We start from the raw sequence: 11792 nt of genomic DNA, 5'->3' as shown, positions 1-11792 counted from the left end.
GTGAATGACCTGCAGAGAGCTGGGACCAAAGTAACAAAGGCTACCATCAGTAACACACTACGCCGCCAGGGACTCAAATCCTGCAGTGCCAGACGTGTCCCCCTGCTTAAGCCAGTAGCCTACATGTCCAGGCCCGTCCGAAGTTTGCTAGAGAGCATTTGGATGATCCAGAAGAGGATTGGGAGAATGTCATATGGTCAGATGAAACCAAAATAGAACTTTTTGGTAAAAACTCAACTTGTCGTGTTTGGAGGAGAAAGAATGCTGAGTTGCATCCAAAGAACACCATACCTACTGTGAAGCATGGGGGTGGAAACATCATGCTTTGGGGTTGTTTTTCTGCAAAGGGACCAGGACGACTGATCCGTGTAAAGGAAAGAATGAATGAGGCCATGTATCGTGAGATTTTGAGTGAAAACCTCCTTCCATCAGCAAGGGCATTGAAGATGAAACGTGGCTGGGTCTTTCAGCATGACAATGATCCCAAACACACCGCCCGCGCAACGAAGGAGTGGCTTCGTAAGAAGCATTTCAAGGTCCTGGAGTGGCCTAGCCAGTCTCCAGATCTCAACCCCATAGAAAAAAATAGTGTTGCCCAGCGACAGCCCCAAAACATCACTGCTCTAGAGGAGATCTGCATGGAGGAATGGGCCAAAATACCAGCAACAGTGTGTGAAAACCTTGTGAAGACTTACAGAAAACGTTTGACCTCTGTCATTGCCAACAAAGGGCATATAACAAAGTATTGAGATGAACTTTTGTTATTGACCAAATACTTATTTTCCACCATAATTTGCAAATAAATTCTTTAAAAATCAGACAATGTGATTTTCTAGATTTTTTTTTCACATTCTGTCTCTCATAGTTGAAGTGTACCTATGATGAAAATTACAGGCCTCTCTCATCTTTTTAAGTGGGAGCACAATTGGTGGCTGACTAAATACTGTAAACACTGTATGTCTGCTTCATGCAATGTCATGAGCTGGCTTTTTTTGTTTGCATTCTAGGAAAAGCAGTTCAGCTCAGTACAACATCACAATATATCCATTTTTCTTGTGCTCAAAATGTTAACCCTCACAGGAAATATCTTAAAGATTACTGTCCAGAAATATAATTCATCCCTGCTCTTCAGGCTTTTATAGCGTGAATACAAATGTACTGAAAACAAAAAAGGGCAGCAAGTTTCACTAAATAACGCAGAGCTGGAGATCACTAAAGATCATTCTAGAGAGCTGAAATAAAACCTGATTTCATGTTTATGTCACTGTAATTTCTCTTTTTTTGTATTTATCTATGTTTGGCGCAGAGGGTTGTCAACTTTGCCGCACAATTCTGGTTTTGCATGCAGAATGACAGACGGACAGGAGTAGGGTGTCAAACAAAAAACAAACATATCTCAAATACAAAAGTATGAAATATCTATTGCTATTTGCCACCATGTTAATTGAGTGAACTGAATATGTTAAATGCACAGTATGCAACTTATTTTACAAGCATTTTTAAAATTTTGTTATAATTAATGAAATCACCATAACAGCCCGGCAGTGATCAATAAATGAAACTGTTTGACACAAAAAAGAACAAAAATCCAGTATGTGTGGCTGTCACAGGCCTGTAATTAGCGCATCCAATCATTTCATTTGGCTGCAGCTCAGTGACCGACTGTCATGAATTACCGAACATGAAGCACACACCCAGTGAGTCAAAGGACGAGAGAGAGCTGCAGATCTCAAACTTGTGTATCGCAACAGACGGTTATTTAGTGAGCTAACAGCACAAAGCAGGGGGGCTGAGAGAGGCTGTCAGTCAGTGGTTGTGTACCCTCATCAGTGTTGCACACTCGTCCTCCGGCAGTAACATTCATCAGGGAGCGTGGTCATGTGTTGTCAGGGAGTGACTTTGGAGGAAAGCCTGAGGGGAGAGGGTGGGATACTTTCAATATCTAGCTACTCTTGATAGTTTCTGCAATGTTCCACACCATGCCTTTAAATACATTGTTGGAGACATTAGTGCAAGGATGCAGTGCTGTATTACACATTAAATGTCGGATTTTGCTAAGGTTTAAGGACACAGTTAAGATTTAGATTCATCTGTGCTCTCCATAGAAACTGTAACGTTTGAATTTGGTGTATGCTAAGGTGTAGCTGCTATTCCACTTTACCCGTTTTAAACTTTTAGCAGTTGACAGCAGCAAACACACGCTTAAATCAGATAAAAGGGATAGATTGAAACAGATTAGAGTTAAAAGAATACTAGGAAGAGACAAAAAAGACAGACAGAAAATGAAATAAAAAGCAAAAGATAAGGGGATAGAGAGAAAAAAGAGATATAAAGGGGTCAAAAGGGCACAGAGTGCGGACAGAAAAAGGGAAGCAGCATGGTCATATTTTACAGTCGACAGCAAGCGTGTGGTCTGGCAGGCATACCAGGAGTTAGTTTATTAGAGTCGTTTCTTTTACGAGGGGCTGTCCTGACTAAGAAAAAAATGAACAGGTTCAAAGCAGTCATCTTTGCCTCCCATCTTGACACAAGGATATGGCTCCATAAAGTACATATTCTTTCCTCATATAACCAATCCATATGTAACCATAGATTCAAGTGTGAAGAGAAGCACTATATGCACAGAGACTCTTTAATCCTGGTAAGTGTGACACATATAGTGTATCACAAGGCTGCCTGACACCTGTCTCAGCTGCATCTGAACGCAACATCACTACTTATGAACAAGCAATCAGCACAGATGTGTCTCTAATTTATCTCCATTATGCACCACATCACATAAAGTTCTGAAGACATTTCAGCAGTATCTATTTCATCTGATGATTATGTGATGTTTTTTACATTCAAACAATTCACAGTTCAATTATATATAATGTTTAGACTGGTTGGAAGATTTTCAGCAACACTATGCTGGTAGCGTACAGTCAGCTTGTCTAGGCTTGTTCACAAGTGATAAAAATAGTGGAGAACACTAAAATCCCCTTTGCCTCCTATGATGATATAGCAGTTCTTGGTATAAATGTGCAATTTTCCTGCTAAAATCTTTAAGTCAACAAATATTGAAATACATATGAGACACACACATTCCAAAAAATCTAATGCCACTATTTGCGCGTTCACATGGGTGCCTCATCATGAGAGTGGCACTGACACAAAAATAGAAGAGCAAGGTTTTTCACTGCCACTAATGCTTTGGCCTTTGGTTTGTTTAGAGGTTATCTGAAACCGTTTGGTGAAATGGTGTGTGATCACTGCAAGGATACTGTCTTTTCAGCATTAAGCTTCACACCAGTTACTTCAGGGAAACTGTTTTTCTGTCACATCTTTTCCCTCGCTGCCTAAGCTTAACTTTGGCCTGTGACAGTGACCTCAGGCCTTTAATTTTCCAAGCACAATACATTTGGCCTGATTTCCTCACTGCAATGATCCTCTCTATACAGTTGCCACATCACAATCAGACATATAAAACTCTCTGCAATACACACCTTCTTCATTCTCTATGATATGTTTCTGTCTCCACTGAATAGGCCACATACTAAGAAAAACAGAGGCCCTTTAGACCTTTTACTACCAAAGCACAATAATCCCTCATAACTCTGGGTCTACTGAAAATATAGTGGCGCACAACATGAATGAGATGGAGAATTTAAAGGGACACAGGTATCCTTAACCACGCTTAGCCTTCAAGAGGTGAAAAAATAATGTTAAAGCTCATTTACCCAACATTCAGAACCCTAAAACGGCAACCTGCAGCAGGAGACACAAGCTGCTTAACATCCCACAGGGGGCGTGATTGAAGTTTTATAACTACCTGAGTATCATTATCATACATCTTGTTTGGTATTAGTATCTAGGTCGCATGATTTGGCTCTGGTTATCTGTCAACGCTTAGTCAGCCTGATCAGAAATCATCATGACTGCCAGTGGTGCAGACATGCTCATCAGGTGGTGAGTACCATACTTACAACACTTAATCATACTGTATCATACTCACTCATACTTATTTTCACTAAGTATGATTATGTGTGTATGTGTGTGTGTGTGTGTGTGTGTGTGTGTGCAGGGCGTCCAAAATAATGATGTAAATGACTAGGGCAAACATGAATGTATCACTCCTTTTCCTCAATTAAAACATTAAATTGTTTACCATTTTCACTCTGTTTACGTCTTAATAAGGTGGTTGTGGTTGATATGGTAATGTATCATTGAAAATATAACTCATAAAATCCAAAATATTTAAACAATGTGTGTAGAAATGTTTTACTTGGGTGCAAGTGAAATACGTACTAATATTAAATTATTTTTTTCCAACTCATCTTCATCCAAAAAATTGATATTCAAATCAAGGAATTAATAGCCAAGAGGCGCATCCTCTTGCTTGCCAAGTGTACTTACATCACTGTTTACAAAAAGGTAAATATATTGCGTTTGTATTGCACATATTTGTTTTGGTCTGAGATGCTGGTGCTCCAGTACGACTATATGTGTTTCTGCATCTCAGATATTCATTTGTACGTCCTTTACCCTGGGCGTGTTTTTTATGTCATCATCAATATGGAATATCAGATTACGTAATTGCATAAGAACCCAGTACAAGGCTGACAAACATCAAGTTTGGTACCAGTAACGAGTCAGCGTGAGCCACTGGTCACAGCAGTGTGACCTTCAAGCCCGGCTGTTGTTATTTTCCATAGAGGTCAGCAGCTAAGAATGTGAAGCATGCAGAGCCTGAAACATGCCTTTCTCTTCCCAACAACCCCCACCACTTTTTGTAAATAATTTCTCCTGCCACTTCTGTACAGTACCTGTCTGTTTGTTGAAAATACATGTAAGTTTTAAAGCTTGGTATAAAGTAACTACATCATCCTATATGCTCCAGTCCTGTCTTCTGCAGGGCCTGTCCTCTGCTTCTAACTTTCTAAGGTTTGTAGCCTACAACATTATGAGCTGTCCAAATATGGTGCCATAATGACTTTGGTCAGTATTTCCAAGGCAGTAATCATTGGAGACTTGTGAAAAAATATGAGAGCTATTTTAATCTGTTTCCCTGTAGGATATCCTTGAACAGCATATAGATTTTCAAAATGCTGAACTCACAACACTAGCAGGAGTTGGTGTTTAGCCATTCTGAGTGTGTCTAACCTTGTGGGAATTTACCTTGTGGGAAAGGGCCGCAATTACACAAGACACAGAATTCATTATTAATTTGCTTATTATCTTATGATGATAAGTGATTTAATATGATCATATCATATCAATGAATAAGATGTAGATACTGTAATGTATCTATAAACTCCAAATGGAGTATACCAGACAGTGACATCCATCTGCATTTACCAGATATCACAACATGGCTTCTTAGCTACTGTGGAAACAAAGCTGACAATTGAGGGCAAAAGTTAAGACTAAAAAAATAAATATTGGAGATACATTTGACAAGAAACATGACTCCAAATGAATGCTAATGTTCCTCCAGATCCGTTAGATGTATAGGCAACTGTTTGCTGACACATTACCCATTTCAGGTGTATAGCTTGTTTTGGGTTCTTCTGTCCACTATTGGCTAAAAATGGATTTACGGAGCTTTCAGGTTATTTATTAATCATAGCCTTTTCATCTCAACCTCCTCTTTACATCCTGGATGATAATACAACCCAAATGTGATATAGAGTAGAGTTCAGGTCCACTTGGTTCTTAGTAATCAACACCTAACTCAAGACCGCAGCTGGGCTGGGTCCAAATTACTTTCAAACACATCAGGTCCAAGTAGGTTTTTCTCTATTTGATACTGGATCCTAGTGAACTTGATCACATGGTGTATGTTACATGTGATAATTTTCGTTTTGTGTTAATCGCATGAAGGCCAGACAGAGAAAGTGAACTGTGAGGTCTACGGAAAAGCAACAGGTGTTGCTCCTGTTTTTGACATGGCTGCATCATGCTGCTGCTACTGTTGATGTTCTCTCTTTATTTCAGTCTGTTCAGGTGACCCACATTTTGGTTTGAATGTATTTATCCTCAGGTCAGTTTCATCTGGTCCTACTGTCAAGTCTGTTTAGAATCTTTAAAGTCTTCTTTAAAATGAATTTATGCACATCAGGTTCAGGTAAGTCTTCTGATTGGGTCCAAAATGTTGTTATGTATAGACATTAATAGGTCTCAGTGGTGAACTGAAACCTTTCTGATCTGAAATAACATCATGTTTAGCCTTGATGAACATTGATACGCACACACGAAAAAAAAAAAAGCCATGATGCTCATTTAATTTTTAATTACTGTCTCCCTCCTTTTTCATCACCGCCAGAGTGATTAATTCTGCCCTCGTCTGTCAACGTCTATCTAAACTGCAGACAACAATGTTTAACACTACTGCCCTTAACTGCCAACTAGCAGTTCACTGGCTAGCTACTAACCACAACATTCTCCCTAATGCATCCATCATGCTACTCATCATGCCTTCATGGCCTTTGGGCTCCTGTTCTCACTTACACATACTTGAATTTTTCACAAGAAAAGCACCTCCAACCACAAACAATGAAAAACAGCATAAAGCAGCATTTTCACAGAATGCAAATACACTGAATAATTACTGCAAGAAATGTGCCAGGCTCAAATCAAATATGGAACTTTTTGTAACAAATACCAAGTGTAGGCTCCATTTTTAGAAAGCAAACAGAGTTAGAGATAAGCTACCACCAACACTCCAGTCTAAATGAGTTGTTTATGATGGTATTAAAACTGGAGGTTTACAAATAGACTGCTGTTATTTGAACCAGCAGGAGTAAATCCTGTCTGCTCTGGAGTGAAGACATCACACTGTCCTGTTGCTTCCTGTGTGTGGAAGTGTGTGCGTGTGTGTTTATTTCTGGACATGTGAGATGTCTGAACAAATGAACCACAGAAAACAAGACATACCCCGAGAGAACCAGAGCAGCTGAGTCCAACCCAAAGATGAATCACAGAGCAGCCAACACATCATAAAATTCAACAAACACAACACACGCCCCCCCTCACGCGCATGTGCACACACACACACACTTACAAAGAGACATATAACAGCTCATGTAAAGAAAAAATGTGGTGCTAGAGTATTGTACAATTTACTGAAGGGCATTACAACAGTTCAAGGAGGTAAAAACTTTGTTATCGATCCTAGTTGAATCAAACAAACTAGAGTAACTTCAGCTGTTTGTGAGTAACTTACCCTTTTCCACACAAGACTTCTTGTTGTCAGTCCATCATTCCAGCTAGGCAAGTTTGTCCTCAGATTTCTTTCGTCTCAAGATGGAGGCAGAAACTCTCCAAACACAATCCCTTTGCTGAGTTTTTGTTATTTGCAGACTACCAGGTCCAGTTTTGTTTCTCTCCTGCTGATTGCTGCACGAGCTGCTAACATGACAGCACTGATAAACAACCAGTTGGAATGAGAGAGACCAGTGAGTGCTGAAACACACAGGTGCACGCTGACTCCCAGCAAATACAAACAGAGAGGCACAGACGGCTCAGAGGAGCACAATTTGAAACGGCTCCTTTGCCAGTGGTTCCCCTTATGTGGGACTCCAACCTTACTCCACCTCCCTCCTCCCTGCACCTCCCCTCCCTCTCTCCCAAACAGCTCCAAGACAGAACAGAAGGGGACTCAGAAGTTGCTTTTTCTTGAGCTTTTTCCTGTGAACTGTTGTGGGTATGACAAAGAACCTTTTTCTTTTTGTTGGCGTAACTCACAGAACATCTTATGTACAAGATAGTTAAAGTGGAGCAACACAGTGTTAATTGTTTTTTTCATCCACAGTATACAGAAAGAATAGCTCCTCTTTCTTGACAGAAGGGCCAGAGGGATTAGTCCAAACAGTAGGCAATTTGTTAATTTGCAACAGGGGGGACAGCCCACTGGGTGCATCGTGGCAACATAAATTTTGGTTGTCGTGGCATTAACGTGGGTACCTACCGAAAATACTGGATTGGTACGCAACTTCTGAACAGCCCTTAACAAGAAGGATGCAAGAGGGATGGCATACCCCCTCATATGGCCTACTGGGTAAAAGTTGATAATAAAAATAATTAATATTTGCCACCATGCTAGATAAGAAATATTTAAATGGGCCAGTTGTTTCTTACCAATATCTTTGTAGAGACAAGTGAGACAGATACTAGAGGGGAGATGAAATCACTGATATTTTACATATTTATCTTTAAGTTATGTGATGATGTGATGTTTCTTGCCTCGCCTGCTTCCATTTAGAAAGGTAGACATTTTATGTTTTTCTAACTAATTTAGAACAAACCAACTGAGTTCAATCATCACAGGTATCATAATATCTTTCATACAGAATTCCCTGATAAATAGCTGCTGTATCATAAGAATGCATTACTTTGAGTTTTTAAAATGACATACAGTAATTACTGGCTAGTATTACATGACTCCAGCAAAGCAGGCAAGAATGCCTCTCGTGATGGTGTTGAAATTTTAGTTTTATAAAAACAGGCAAGGGGAGGAGCATTTTGGAAAAAGCACTCAAAGCCTCCCTTGGGCAAAAGCTGGCCTCACACAGCTCCTGCTAGCTTTCACTTGCCTAATTTCTGACAGAGCAAGTAGTGGTTACAGCCTTCAAAGCAGAACTGAAATATCATTTATTTGTTAACACCTCTATACTTGAATGTTTTTAAATAAAAGTCCATCCAGCAGTCTACAGTCAAATAAATGTGTCCTGAACACTTTTACTGGGCAGAAACTTCCCTAACTGAGACAAGCTGCACTAGAGATGGTATTACTGCCAATGTGGCCGACTGGCTGGCATCTGTATTGTCTGCAGTATATTGACATATTCCCCTGTTCTTACTCTTGTACTCTGAAGCCAGTTCAGCCCATCTTGACAAAATGTAGTGGCCCCACTAACTCTTGACAGCTGTGTCAAATCCTATTATTGGTCAGGATGACTAGCTCTGTTGTTCAAAAATCTGCAATAACAAAACCCCTTTAATATGAAATGAATCAAGCCATCTCCAGACATATTAATATTTGACTTTTGTGGTATTGAACCCAAAATGTTGTTTCTGTTTTACAGCCTACAACTCTACTGTTCTGATTCACTCTCACCGCTCTCTCAACCTTGTTTTCAGCCACAGCAGGCGGCAATTTTCTGTCAAATAGCTCTGATAAACACACTGTATGTTACCTACCCGACAACTGTCATAACAACCACTGGATCAACTTTATAGGATGACAGTATGTCAGTGCTGTGTGCCCTAAGCGGCCAACAATCTGTTAATGCAGGTTTAAGTTTTAAGTAAAAGAACTAAACATTTGCTCATTAGTTGTCATCTAGATAATACTGCACAGCAGTCGCATGGCTGAATGGGCTACGCTCCTCGTCCTATACCAGTTAAAACCAAAACAAAGTAAATCCAGTACAACAACATATTCTCAAGCGGTTATACCAGCTCTAAATGCAACTCGAGGACAACCTCTGATCCAAACCTCAAATCACAATGCTGTTTGAGTTCATATCATGTTAATGCTGCAAGACTGGGATGATAGAAAATATAGAAAATACAGTGGTCGGATAACCAGCCAATGAACTGCGCCTATTACTTTTACAAGGGTTTTAATTTTTTTAATTAAATTTATTTAATTTAATTCTAAGTGTAGTAGCTGCATGTCTATAAAAAATTAAGACGTATTTTAGGGTGGATAAAAGGCAAACTGTAAACAGAAACGGAGAATGATGGACGACACATTAGTACATGAAAATTCCTAGAGCTGCAATTTTAAAGTATTTCATGAATATGGCTGCACATATTCCTTTATATATTAATTTATGTATTTTTTTATTTGAAGCTACAATCTTGAAAGCGAAGCTATAACTGATTTAATCAATCAATAAATTGAAATGTGAAATTGATTCAGTATTTGATTAGAATTACTATGTGTAAGGAATAAATGGATCATGCTTGTACCATGACCACTTTCCAACAAACTGTCACATGTATCAAAATCAAAATATCAGTTGTTCATTAGCTTGTACTTCTACTAGTAGTAGTAGTAGTCACCAGTGCAGCTACTCCTTTTTTTCATATTTCCTAACTTTTATGGTTCCTGAACAACAGTGGAAAGACAAACAGGAGCCGATCTGAAAGCATTTAACTATACTGAGTGTGTCACTGAGCGCCTACCTGCTCCCTGCAGGCACATTGGTCTGCACTGCCACTGTCCTCCGACCCCTGCAGGAAAATACATGGATGAAGCGTAAACTAACATAAACAGTAAGCACCAAACAAACCTATTTGAATTTTTGCTATTTCATAAGGAATGCTTGTAAAGTGCCTAAAATTGCCTCAAACGTCGCTCCTGATCAGGCTGGATGATGAAGCAAATCACAGGGTGTCAAATGCTACACTGAGACTCTAAAGAACCTCTAGAATTAAACCCACGTAACCCATATGAAAAAGTATAGAAACAGCTGGCCCATAGTTCAGGTTTTCTGGCTTGTGGTTTACTAAAAAGGACTGTTGCTGATATCACTCATCAGACAGCACCATCTAGTGTTTGTTTCACACTTAGTCTGAGTGTGAGTATGAACTGTGCGAGTATGAGAGAGACATCTTAGACCGTCTTAGACCGTCTTAGACACCCTTAGGGTAGGGGACTCTTTTTCTTTTAGTCATGATTGATTCTTTTTCATTCCTTTTTACAGTATTTTACAACATGTGTTCTAATGTAGTTACTAATACGGTGTACAAATATCTTGAAATGACTTTAATTGTGTGTATACAGTAGACTGTTATTTCAGTGACACTGTGACTGTGTATGTAACAATCTATAAATGTCAGAGACCAAAGTTTTACCATTTTCTCAGGCCATATGCTGTGTTGAGTTTACTGTTTGCAACATTTCAGTGCATAGAAGGTCCCCTCATAAGAACCTCTGTATTAATCACAGTGATGTCTCATACATTCACAACACATCACATTTCAAAACATTTATTGCATGTGTTCTTTTGGTCTTTTAAGCAGGTTTCACAAGACTACAAGCCCTGGAAGAGATGTTCTGCTATGTTACATTTTACACTATGTATGGCATAACAACTCACTATAGTTATATATATTAAAATTCATCGCTTCCTTTTATTTGATAAACTGAGGTCATATTCTGCAAACGGCATCAATTGTAAGTTAAAATTGATGGGAGCATTACGACCACATTAAAACAGAACAGAGCGTATTATTAAATATAATGAATGTGTTTAAACTGTTCTGCACTCCTGTGTTAACCACCAACGGTGATTTTGAAGCTTTAAATCAACGTTTGCAGGCTTCACTTAAAAGCTGTCAGAGGTCAGTATGGGAATGTTCACAAGTGTGGGACGATCATTTACATACATAAAAGCATTAAAATACAGCAACTAATAGCATCACTTAGTGGTCAAAGTAAGGCTATCAAGAGCTGCGCTAGCTTGAAATTACACTGTTGAGACGCCACTATGTCTATTAAGCTGGTATGAAACTACATGACACGGTTGACAGCTTAAGCAAAGATACTTTGCTGATACTTTGCAGTTTCTTGTATTCATCCTTTGCTGGAAATGCTCCTCTCTGTAGCCGCAATGCTAACACATAGCTATTTACAGGTGTTTCTAACAACGTTACCATTACTCCATTAGCTCAAAAGTCTGCCTGTTATCAGCGTTAACATCACCTGTTGTGAGGTTAGTGGTTAGTTGACGCTTTCACAGATTACATTTAGGTGAAGTTGACGTTTTCAGCGGAAAACAAACACTTAAACCTCAGAAGAA

The sequence above is a fragment of the Pempheris klunzingeri genome, chromosome 14, assembly GCF_042242105.1.
Source record: "Pempheris klunzingeri isolate RE-2024b chromosome 14, fPemKlu1.hap1, whole genome shotgun sequence".
NCBI lineage: Eukaryota > Metazoa > Chordata > Actinopteri > Acropomatiformes > Pempheridae > Pempheris > Pempheris klunzingeri.
The sequence above is the reverse complement of the archived record's forward strand: the minus strand, read 5'-3'. Positions refer to the sequence as shown.